The sequence below is a fragment of the Ornithodoros turicata genome, chromosome 1 (genome assembly GCF_037126465.1).
Source record: "Ornithodoros turicata isolate Travis chromosome 1, ASM3712646v1, whole genome shotgun sequence".
In the NCBI taxonomy this organism is placed as follows: domain Eukaryota; kingdom Metazoa; phylum Arthropoda; class Arachnida; order Ixodida; family Argasidae; genus Ornithodoros; species Ornithodoros turicata.
The window spans coordinates 192,285,796-192,298,352 of NC_088201.1; the positions used below are offsets into that span (position 1 = coordinate 192,285,796).

General features: G+C 44.2%; 1 protein-coding gene and 1 long non-coding RNA gene across 10 annotated transcripts in view; one reads left to right on the forward strand and one right to left on the reverse strand.

The window, feature by feature from the left end:
• LOC135378895 (caspase-7-like) overlaps positions 1-2,909 on the reverse strand; it is a 103,975-nt gene extending 101,066 nt beyond the window's left edge. For all 4 annotated transcript variants that reach the window (XM_064612061.1, XM_064612060.1, XM_064612059.1 and 1 more), the window contains exon 1: positions 2,668-2,909. The gene's annotated coding sequence lies outside the window, so the exon portion shown is untranslated. The remainder of the gene's footprint in view (positions 1-2,667) is intronic.
• On the forward strand, positions 1,815-11,911 carry LOC135378896 (uncharacterized). Of its 6 annotated transcripts, none has more exons than XR_010418613.1 (4): positions 1,815-1,956; positions 2,599-2,831; positions 9,136-9,204; positions 9,883-11,911. It is a non-coding gene; the product is annotated as an uncharacterized LOC135378896 (long non-coding RNA). The 6 variants fall into 6 exon arrangements; XR_010418611.1 differs by lacking the exon at positions 1,815-1,956 and adding an exon at positions 1,966-2,249; XR_010418612.1 differs by lacking the exon at positions 1,815-1,956 and adding an exon at positions 1,966-2,232.
• The last annotated feature ends 646 nt before the right edge of the window (positions 11,912-12,557 follow it).

A 12,557-nucleotide genomic window follows, 5' to 3' on the forward strand; every position in this document is an offset into this window, starting at 1 on the left:
TTTCTTGTCACAAAGGCATAGTTGAAGGAGATCAAGCCCATTTTTTCAGAAACTTCTTTGCCCAATAGTGGCACGTAATCTTCTTTTCCCACAACCAACTCGACAGAATAAACTTTCTTCTGCTGCTTTTGGTTTCTCAACTTCAAGCGGCAAGTTCCTAGCGGAGTTATTGTACTGTCATTCCATGCTTTCCGTGTTGTGGTTGTGGGGCTGAGTGTTTTACCTTCAGCAAGCTTCACTGGAATCACGTTTATCGACGCTCCGCTGTCAACTTGGAAGCGTGTTTTGTGTCCATTTTCTAGCTGCATATTGGCAAATATTCTCTCTTTGTCGCTGTTTGATGACACTTGAAGTATTTCTTCCTCAGTGCTCTCCCGGTTGCCTTCTTGCAAGTTGTTGATTTTGCCTTGATTGCACACTTTGGCAAAATGATTGCTTTTTCCACATCGGGAGCATTTCTTCTGCCATGCTGGGCATTCACTTCTCACTTTGGCATGGCCACCACAGCCACATAGTTTTGAACATTCGTCTTGTGGTCTTTTTTCTTTGCGTGCCCCCATTTCTTGGTTCAGATTTTTCCGGTGTTCTTCACTGCGTTGACATCCTCGTTGCTTTGCTGGTTGTTCGAGCTGTCTTGAAAAGTCTTGATCTGCGCCATTGCAGACTCATGGGCGAGGCAGATTTTAATGACGTTATCCAACATTGGATCGGGGTGTTTGAGAACGTTCGTGCGTATGGAGTCACTAGCCACACCGAAGATATTATTTGGTCTCTGATCATCTTGTCAGATTGTGACTCGAAGTTGCAGGATCTTGCGCGTAATCGGAGATCCGTGAGAAACAGGTCGAACGACTCGCTAGCACCTTGCATGCGGCGGCGGAAAGCATATCTTGCTTGAATTTCGTTTTTTTTTTTTGGGCGCGAAGTACTCGTCCAACTTGCCTATGACGGTATTCCATACCAAGTCCGGCTCGGGTACTGCTTCGGTGGCTGTTCCGAAGTCGAAGGTGTTGTAAACATCGATGAGGGCCGTACCGCCCAGAGAGAGAAACAAGGCAACTTTCTCCGCATCCGTTTTCTTTTGTCCACCCGTTGCTAAGAGATATAGCTTGAATCGTTGCTTAATGAACTTCCACTCGGATGCGATGTCCCCTTCGAAGCACATTCCTTGCGTGTTTCGATGCGCGCCATCGCCATTCCGAAACTTTATGGCTGGGCGAAATCGTGGGTGGAGCACATTGGCACATTTTCAAGATAGGGCGCACTCAGATCTAACCCTGAGAACGAGGCTTAGACGGAAGTGAGCACAGTCCCGAACTGCGGTGTAATATGTACTGACCTAACCTAACCCAACCTCACTAAGTCACGACCTACTCTATATTAGAGACCTGGACAGCTGGCGATCCCCTATGGGAGAGACGGGTCACGGGTTAGTTACGTTAGTGACCGCTGCAAGCGCCACATAGCATTATTGGGGAGAGAGAATCACCCTTGCCACCGCCTTTAGTCTGCTACGCAGGGATACACAGGCTGTTGCTAAGCACCCGCTATTATCTCTCTCAGACTGCTTCGTCGTTGTCAACACAGCCTACCATACATCGCCGCGGTTTCGACAAGTCACGTGGCAACGAATAGTGCGAGCTAGCGCCAAATCCCATAGCCAAGCGGCGATTGCCAGTACTACTACCCCGGTGCTGGGAGCATTGCGGCTGTCCAGGTCTCTAGTATAGTAGTAGGTCATGCACTAAGTAATTTGCAAATTACAGCGCATTACTAGCGTACGTGCGACTTCCGTTTGGCCTTCTCAGGTTCAAGATGGCGGCTTGCCCTATGTTGAATATGTGTGCTTCGTCTGTGTTGTCTCTTTGTGTCCCCTGCACCGGGGTTTTATCGCTTTTAGAATATGTGTGATTTTCATAATGTCATAATATAATATAATAAAATTTGGGAGTGCAGGTACGTTAAGTGTTAGATATTGATTGTCATAGTGTAATGGAAGTTGAAAGCTAAACATGGTTCACAAGAAAAGAATGCGCTATCGCCACGGCGAGTGAACCCAAAGCCTGCGTTTCTTGCGTCTGCGATGTTGATTTCGCAAAAGCTCAGATGTAAGAAAGGAAACGTTCACTACAGTAAGTAGCTCGACTTCGCTATCGTTCGCCATCTTGTCAAGCTTTCGCTGTGGAGCTGTGGAGAGTCGCGGGCGGTTGCGTACATCTCTACCGCATGTGGGTACGCGGCGTTATAGGGTAACACCCAATATATATATATATATATATATATAAAGAGGGGGGGAAAGCCATTAAAAAAATAAGTAAATGATGCTAGACGTGTTTGAAATTCAAACTTACAGATTAAAATGGCTTCTATGAGTGACCCCTGAGTGACCCCTGGTTTGCCAATCCCGAACGATGCGCAGCTACCCAGGGCCGACGAGCCGCAAACACGGCGAAACACATGTCCTCTGGTGCTGTCGCATCGTTCAATGAGTATCTATATATATATATATCCGCAATCAATGAAGATCCTGGTGTACTGTCAACAGTTAGAAACTTAAACAATTAGCTATCCTCTGTCTCGCCCTGTCTTCTCTTTCAGATATGGCTGGAGGACATCCCAGCACTACGGACAATGCTAGGGAAAAACCCGTAGATGACTTCGCCTTACATGGACTATTGATGAAGCAACAGGGCCACGAGAACAACAACCTAAGGCCACTTAAGGCTCCCAGACACGATGACCTGCAGCTCTGACTTCAGAAGATCCCGGAACTTCACACCGGACAGCGACAAACGAACCTTCTAGAACTAGGAGATCCACTTCACAGTGAGGTAATGACACTAATGACAGTAACTTGACACTGAGGTAATGGAGACAGTGGATTACTATTTTGTTCGCGGGGTGCAGTTGCGCCCCCTGACGGCGTCGACAGTGCCATCTGTCGGGTACACATCAAACCTTCGGTGCATCTGTCTCTCGTACGCCAGCACTGTCCCTCATAGCTCCCTCTTCGCGGCTCTAAAAATAGCATAGCGGCTTCATAGGAGGCTCCTTCGGGAAACCCTTTCCATCCTCAGTTATGGGAACTGTGTCAGCAAAGCTTCTTTGACCTTGTCTCCTGCTTTGAAGAACTTGTTAGCTTATCCCCACTCTCCCACCTAGTGTCTATTTAAATGTTGTTGCGCAATAAACCGGTCAGCTGAGTTTGAGACCATGTTTGTGTTTGTCTGTTATCGTCCCTACCTCGTCTCGGGTTTTCAAGTCATGGATCGTCACCACCAGCTCGCTTGCTACCTAACTTTCCTTTCGTTATCTAAAAAAAATGTTTGCACGTCATAAACACGTGGTATTACTCCGTCAGGCATCATAGTTGGGCGATTCCACGCGAAATGATCCAGCTGACCTGCTCAGCCCCGACAAAACGATCCCGAATTTTTACGAAAATTTTTTAGCAGCCGCTAATAGTGCAAAACGACACACCACGAAACATTTCTTCCCAAACCTCAGTGTGGTGGGTGCTAGACGCGAGCAAAGTTCGCTCATAGAAAACACCTAGAACTCTGCGGTTTTCTTTTGCGTATAGAGGAAACTATGCTCTTCACGGCGTCCGGTTGTCGTGCTGTAATCGGTGCAGGTATACAAAGGCCAGAAGTTTCGCAGTTTTCCTCCTACTTCGCGATTTTTTTTTGTGGACAATCAAACCATTAAATTTTAATCAATATTTTTTCCTGCCAAGGCCCCAAGGAATACTTCAAGAGGAAAAATTGCCAGACACGTAACTTTCGTAGTCGTTGCAGGAAAAAAAGAGGAAGTATGCGATTTTTCCAAAATTCGCTACAATCGAGCGGAAAACACGCAATGAAGAGGTCGGAAGAGACGCCTGAAAGCAACGCAGTTTTATAGAACGAACCTTCCTCTACAACATATCAAAAAATCTCGAGGGTGTTTTTTCGTATACGGGAGAAAATAATTTTTTTGTAGTAGAGGGTATTACGACCACAGTGACCCACCTTGCATGTATCCAGTGGGGTGCTATATTTGTTTCTTGGGCTCCTGTTTTAATTCTTTTTAGTTTCAATTTTTCTCTGGTCTGGTTGGGTTTTAATGAGCAACCAATATGCTGTGGCACAGACTTCTGCAAGGTTACCATAGTCTTTGCTTCTGTAGCGTAACATGCGCATTGCAATCCTGGGTGGTTAAGTTTATGGCATTGTTTCCGGTGTGCACGGTGCCAGCAACGGAGATTGGGGATTAGCGGTGATGGGCAGGACTAAGTAACACTTTTTGTCGTGTGAGCTAAAGCCCTGCGCGGATGAGCTTTTTGACATCCGCATCCTATCCGAAAAATCCGCGTCTCCCACACCTATCTACCCGCACCGCGCACCAGATGCTCTTTGCTGGATCGCTGGTTCAAAGTGTACCCGACAGATTGCACTGTCGACGCCGTCGGGGGGCGCAAGTGCGCCCCGCGAATAAAATGGCGACCCGCTCTCTCCAGTACCTCAGTGTCGCTACTCTGAAGCGTAGCTTACGTAGTGGCTCTAACTGACACCAACCTTTGGGGCTCCCCTGCGTCCAGTTCAAAGGACCGAGAGGCACCCACCCCAAAAATGCATCTTGCAATTTGTAAAGTATGTGTCCGCTCACCATACTCATTATCGCAGTAGGAGGTCAAGCGAAGAAACACAGCGGATGTCAGAACACATGCATGAATTTCGCCGAAAGCAATCGGATCAATGAAACGCAGCAGCCGAAAAGGTACCTGCAGCTGCCAATGAGGTGTAACGGGATCTTCGGAACGCATATCAGTTGGGTGGGGTTCAACTCCCGCTGCTGCATTTCATTGACCATATTCATAATATTGCGCGCATTTCGCGTCAAACATCGAGGATTCAATGCATTTTGTTCCTTTTGCACTCAGTTTTCAAAGGTGTAATGCTTTCAGTTGTGCGCATGTCTGCTGTTTACATTCTCTCTGTTTCGTTGTTTTCTTTGGGGTTTTTTTATTGTTTTTTTTTTCTTCTTCTTCCTTCCTCTTATTTCTATACCAGTTCTGCATACATCATAGGATCCCGCAGAGTGTGTGATTCTTCAGCTTTAGTTTTGCGTTCTTCATTTTTCTTTTCCTTTTCTTTCCTTCTTTTTGTTTTCTTTTCCTTTCTACTTTGCCTTTCCCTTTCTTTTTTTCCCCCTTTCACTTTTTCTTTTTTTTTGAACAGCCAGTTGACATCCATCTGGCTTACCTTTGCTTTCTTATTTTGTTAAATTCTTGTTGTCTCAATCTAAGATAAAAAGGAAGAGGGAAAGACAGCTATATAGGTGACGAACAAATATTAGAGTGAGAACAGCAAAAGACCAAAACAAAAACTGGCTTGCAACAAAGGAATGACTTGGCAGTGTTTCCCTTCGAAAACACGCAGGAGATTTTCTTTTCAGAACTTCGCGACTTCTACGTTTAGCAGTGCAGAAGTTTTTGTGAAGTTTCACGCCTTTTGAGCGTTCTAAGCAGCGCATTTCAACACATCCGCAATATGTGAGGCTGACAGCGGCATTTCATCCAGGAACACGGCGAAACCCGCGTAGAAAAGCCTGCGCCTGTCACGCCGGATCGTGCCGTATCCCCACTAGAGCTCCGCCGCAGCGCCACCTACAGTTCGATCTCGAGGCGAATAACATTCTTTTTAGCAAAATAGGTTTGTTTTCCTTTTCCTCCTGGTATGCTTAGCACAAATTTGTAGGGGTGTGCGAATATTCGAATTCTCGAATTCGAATCGAATATCAAACGCTCGAACTATTTGATTCGCGAATCGAATATCAAATATTCGATTTTTCGAATATTCGACTGTTCCACAAATACGACACAACCCGAAAGTGGGCTTCACCTGGTGCTTCTGTGCATGAGGTGAAGCCTGCTTTACGAAATTGCCCTTGCTGCAGGACCAATACAGGCGGGGTGGTGTTTAGTTTAAGATAACGTTATCCAAAGTTAGTTTTGTAGGCATCGTCTGTGGAAGGGGCTGCGCCTCTCCCACATGCAGTTTAGCAGTGCTGTCTTTGACTCGATGTCTGTGAGGGTGCCTTTAAAACGTTAGGACTCTCGAATAATGACTACAGTCCACGAGCAAGAAGGGTGTCTTAAAGATGTCCTTTACATCTAAAATTTCAGTAGTGCAACTTCCTAGGGCGAGTGCAAAGAAACTAAAAGGTGTTCGTGGCAAAGCTGAGGCAGGATGCCAATTCGTTTGTTTCACAAATGGCCTGTGGTTGTCTGAAACAATTACAGCCTCATCCGTATAACGTGCTACTGCCTGACAAAAAATTTTGAAATGAAGGTAACCACTCCAGTACTCCAGTAAGTGTAGGCTCACTTGAAAAACAGGAAGCACTCTCATGTAAAATTAAAGAGTAGGGGCTTTAAACAGAAGAATTGTGTGTGTCTCTTGTGACAGTTAATGCCAGAAAAATTACACGACAGCCATGGGCTACAAAATGGAGACTTTTAGTGTGAAAGTCACATATTATAAATTTTGCACGAATATTCGATTCGGTATTCGGAATTTTTTCCCCCATTCGATTCTATATTCGATTCGACTTAAAATATTCGGATTCGCACACCCCTACAAATTTGGAAGGGACATTGCTAATACTTACCCCTTTGTCAACACAAAGCAAGCCCCTACATGTCTCTGGGACCAGTTGCGTCCCCTTTTCCAAATATTTTCTCTCTCTCAACTCGCTTTAGAATCAAATAACGTCTGGCATCTTGTTTCCTTCTTGTCTCGTGATATGCTTACCCAAATTTGTGTTCAATCCCATGCATATGTACTCCTCTGCCAACATAAGGAATACTCATATACAGTCAACCCTCTATTTATGAACACCCTCGGTTCCCCTAAAAATCGTTCATAAATCGAGGGATTCATAAATCGAAAATTCCGTTAACTGAGTACTATCGAGCAAATGGAACAGTATTTCCGAGTTGGGATTGCGTTTATAATGCCATATATTGTGTAATTTTGCTTTTGACCATGCCTTCTGCTGTATCAGTCTCACAAAGAACAGACGTTAGCGCATTCACACTCTGTTTATTATTCAATACTAAATTGTTTAATTTTGCTTTGGACCATGCCTTCCGCTCTGTCAATCTTGGAAAGAAGAGATGTCACCACATTCGCACTGGACTGTTCTCGGATTTCCTCCGAGATTTTTAACCTCCATTTATTAATCTGCGGGTAACAGCGACCACCTTATTCATCAACTGAGGTCAGGAACACTCGCACCTTGTGCGACCCCGGAAAACCCGTTTATTGTTCGGATTTCGAGGGGTTAAGAACCGAGGGTGCAATACCTGGAAAACGTTTTGTCCGTTCAGGCGTCATTCGTGAGACCACGGAATTATCCCTTTGAAGGTTTCTGTTGACCTCGGAACGATCCGTTCATAAATTGAGGGCAAAAACGCTGGGCAACTTCTAGTTGGTTCGCAGGAATTCCGTTCATTATTCGAATATCGAGGTTCATAAAACGAGGGAAAAATGAATAGAAAAAGTTTGGTTCCCTGTTCTCGTGTTCATAAAACGAGGGAATTCATAAATCGAAGGTTCATAAATCGAGGGTTGACTGTATACCTATCTCTGGGGCCTGTTCTGTCGTCTTTTTCCAAACCTTTCCTTATAACATGGTTTTGTGAAAACTTGCATATTCTCGCTTCGCTGGAAGAAATTGATGATTCCAATCAATTGTCTACACAGCGCACTAACAACAACATCTGTCATTCACCATATCTGCACTACCTGAGCACACACATCATTGTACTCTTGCCAACGTACAATCTACTCAGTGTGATCCACCTCCTACATGTGCATCATATCTTGCACGCTCAGTTTCATTTATTCGCTCTAAATTCTCTACTTAAAGGTGTTGTGACAGTTGGTTTCCAGCTTTCCCAGATAAATACGAAAAACTCTTCTATCACCCGACATCATCCCATATTCAAGTTTTCAGGTCCATGACGTGAGCAGGTACGGAGAAAAACGGCCCCCAAGGACCGACATCGGTGACGTCACACAGGAGCAGCGAGGGAAGATGCGCGTCTCCCAAGCCAAATGGGGAGAGGGGTCCGTGAGGTCACGCCGTGGGTCGTTTTTTCCTGCGCCTATTTTCTGAACCAATCTAGCGAGAGGAAAAACTCTTTTTTCCACGGTGTTCTCATAATGAGTATGATGCACATATATTATGCTTCAACACACCAGAGAAAGTGTCACGACACCTTTAAACGGGCACAAAACAGGTCTACGAACATTCTCCAATTATTATGCCCAATTAAAGAATGTAGCTCACGATATCCAAATATGAAATTATTTTGCTTCTAGCGAGCGTCTTTAACACGAAACAATGCCATTCAAAGAGCATAATCCGCGCGAGGCTCTCCTTATCCTTGGAACCAGGTCACGTCACTATATTCCAGCGTATAGCAACACTGAATTCTAGGTGCTGGATGTGGGGGAGATTTCACTGTTCTAGCCAATGATGGACCCCACATGAGACAAGCTGCAGCTCGCGAGGGCACCAGTTGCGGGAACATTGCGGTGACCTCGCGGAGCAATACAGCACAGAAAACATAGTGTGCATCTGAAATAGAATATTGAGGGTTTTTCGTACAGTTTGAACTGGCTACCTTGGATTGGACAAGTAGGAATATGTTTAGAGTTGACCTCACTTCTCGATATTACAACAAAATCAGTGTATAAGCATCCCGCATTCCAAATGGCTGATGATGCGCGACGTCAAAATGATGTGTCGCTATTGTCGCCAGGACATCGCAGGGCAGTGCATGAGGGCGAAAAGAGTGCAGTGAATATTCAGTCGGTTTGAAGCCATTATTTACTTTTTTGCGACAACATTTTTTTTAAACGTTCACCGTCGGCAACGTATCACAATGTATTTTTAAAAAAAGTGCGTCTCGTATACCTGTTTATTGCCCCTTTAACATTTCAAAGAGCTCAGGTAAAATTATTTTTTTACAATTTCGTTTTCTCGTGTCTCGAGCTGACATACAACTGTTAACCATGTGCAACGCTTGAAATGCATTGTACATGAAGCAGGCATCATATACGAGACTTTTCTCTCTCTTTGCAGTTGATAACCAGTGCTTGAGACCATCTTCTGAATGAAGCTCGAAACAGTCTCCAATCAATTTTTTCTCCAGTAATAACATCATCTTCATCCAATACTTTTCAAACTTTTTTTTCTCAAGAATAGAAAGAACAGAGCTTGCAATACTTGATGGCAATTGATGTTCTGAGGATTGAACTCATATAAAGGACAAATACATACAAAGCCTCAAGTGCAGAGTCCTACAGCTGGCTAACCTTTTCAGTGACTTCCTTCTTTCATCATTGCAATACTTGCCAATTTAACTGAAAGCAATCACTCACCCATGCATGTCTTTACTTCCTCTCACCATTTCTATCCTTCTGCGAGTGTACTGTACATGTATTCCTGCCTTCATCAAGAATACTGCTGGCACTTGAATTCAGGCACATTTATGACAAGAAAAGCTCTGCTCATTTGCTCTTACTTTTGCTCAGCACAGTACAGAACACTGTATGGTGTTTTACAGTAACCAAATAGCAGCCTTTCTTTTTGGCTTTTTACTTTCAAATGCAATCATACATGAAATAACTCTTCTCATGATACTGTGCTGCACTGTGCAAATGTGTTTTGTCTTCTGCCTTTTAAGGATTTCATGCTGAACAATCAAATTAAATGTAGTCGGGCAAAGGGTAAATTGCTTCCAGCGAATACTGCATGTGCCCAATACTGGCCGACATGCATGGCCATTCTAAGCGTGTGATGCTCATGTAAAAATATTTCCACTTGCAGGTTTTCTCCCTAAAGCAGCCCTCCGAATGCGGGAAACCTGTCTTCTCTCTGTCTTCTCTCTTACCACAAGCCTCCACTGTCCTATCTTGGGGACTTCGTGTGCTGATCTTTGGTTTAATGAAGCCTTCATCTCTGCCGAAGCAATCTGCTGCAAGTCTCTCTCACTTAATAGATAAAAGTGCATACTTTCATCGTCCGCACAGGGATCAAAATTTCTTAGTCTCAGAAATTTATTCCGTCATTTATTGTATACATGTATATGACGCTAGGTTCTTCCAGAATTCGAGGTAACTCGTTACTGTAACTAAGTTCCCTTTTTTTTTTGGTAACTTGTAACTGAACTCGGTACAGCTTGGGGGGACAACAGTTTACGGAACACCGGTGCGTCGCATTTCTCCATTGGAGCGACAGCCTAGCAGCAAACGGCAGCGGACAGACATACTGGGAGATGAACAGAATAGCTGATCACCCGTTTCTTATTCAATCTCTTCCTTATGGCTAGCAGGAGGCCGCTCCGATGACGAAACACGCCAGTGCCGTGTTCCGTAAACTTTTGTCCCGAGCTGTACTTTTGTGCCGTGGTAATTTTCAGAGGAACTTGTTTCTTTTTCATGTAACTTTGTCAAAGTAACCTTAGTTAAGTTCAAAGTTACTTTTAACTCTCTTCTCACTTACGTCCACATATTATCGTGAGAGGGCTGGGTTCCACAAACGGGCACTTGTTCGCTGCCTCCCATTGAAAGAAAACTAGGACCGAAGGTCCCGTCCCTTTAAGGGACCATTCTAATCCCCTCAAGACCGTGGCTTTCTGGTGCAACCTTGTTCACCTCTAGCTTCGAGCGTAGTTCAATTCTACTTAATTTGTGGAGCTGTCGAACACTATGACGTCATTTGTTTACAAACAGGGAGAGGTCCATTGTTGGATATAAACGAAAACGATCTGAGCGTGTTGCGCCCCTCCGTAGGCAACTCAAGGTCTAACTCAACTACTCACGCACGCTGCACCTGCGTAATGCTATTTTGTGTCCGAAGTAACTTAGAAGTAACTCGTTCCATTTTTTAAGCAACTCGGTAACTGCGAGTTACAGTTAAGGTTGAAGAAGTTTGTTATTAACTTTCACACGGTAACTTAGCTTGTTACAAGTTCCTTTTGACGTTCCTTAACTTATCGATCAATGTGTTCTTCATATTTATCCTCGTTGAATACTGAATGTGTACAACGCACTAACAAACTTTTTATGAAGCCCTACACATTGTTGGAAATTCCTGTGACGTTTTTCCGTGGATGACGGACACATCCAACGTCTTCGATCATAGTAACACGTTTGCTCACACACGGTCTACTTTACTCCATCTGCTGTGCAAGTCTGATTTTGCACGCCAGGCAGGGAGTGCCATTTCCGTAGCATAGTTTCCCTGTATTGTGTTCTGTATGTGCCTTCACATTTGGAGCACATCATTTTGCTCAGATAACATCCTAGCTACCTGCAGTAATTGGCTCTGTGCAACAGACAAGAGCACCACTGCTGCTGTCTTTGGGGGAGCTTTTTCCCTTTCCTTTCCCGTTTCACACTGAACTGCCCAGCCACTTATTCTGGATTCCAGTGTGTCGTGTTCAAGCGAACATTTATTTATTTCGTTCATGGAATAAAAGTGTGAGTCATTAATACTGTGGTGCACAAACAACTACAGACTTTTTGAGCAGGCTATCATGTGTCATCCATTTAGATTTGCTGTCATATCGTCTCTGTTTTGGGTGACGTAGTAAAACACTTGTAGCTCATTGCTCTATGGTCATAAATTTGGCTGATCCTAAGCAGAAAACATTCAATTTATGGTATCGTGCAACCAGCCCCTACGAAACAGTTTCGAGCTTTTGTTTCAGGACTGTTCCTTTTTCTTTTCTTTGATATATCTGTGTTTAGGCACTTCAGTTCATAGTTTAGTGTCATTTTTGGAAAACGTAGAGTAACCTCTTTTGCATTATTGTGTAGTACTCACGTTGATACTAAAGGACATGTGCCTTCTTCCTGCTTTGTTTTGTTTGTTCTTCGGGGTAAATGCTGCCCTCAGAATACTTAGCACTGTCTTTCACATTCATTGTAACATGCTTGCTTTTGATACTGTTTGTCTCTTTTCTTTCTTTTTTTTATGTTAACACTTATGCACCACCTACTGGCTGGGTCTTCGCAACTATTTCTGAAAGCTATGCAAGCGTGAGGCAGGCATGCTGTGGTGTTGGCTGTGTCTCCAATACTATATCTCAGGGCTGCTTCTGAATCAGCCAGGCTTCCTGCATTGTTTTCTGCATATACTTGTCACTATCAGTGAATGCTGCACACAAAATCAAGCATGCTTCCTTTGGTTTTGGAATCTACCATGCAGTGAGGATCTCTTCCTGTGTGATGTTGGTTTGCTTGCTATAGGAACCAATTGCCACTACTCCATTTTTAGCAGCATTGGTGTGTGCATCCAATGACAGCGTGGTGTGCTCATGATCACTGATATGATATTTGACATGGTTATCAGGTATAGCTACTGTGTCATTATCAGGCTGTGGGGCACTCTCTTCAATAGAGTGTGCTTAGCTGACATATTTAGCCCTATAGTGCCACCCTCATGAAGCATATGCGTAGGACTTAGTCCAAGTACTGAATTTCAAATGCCTGCATGTC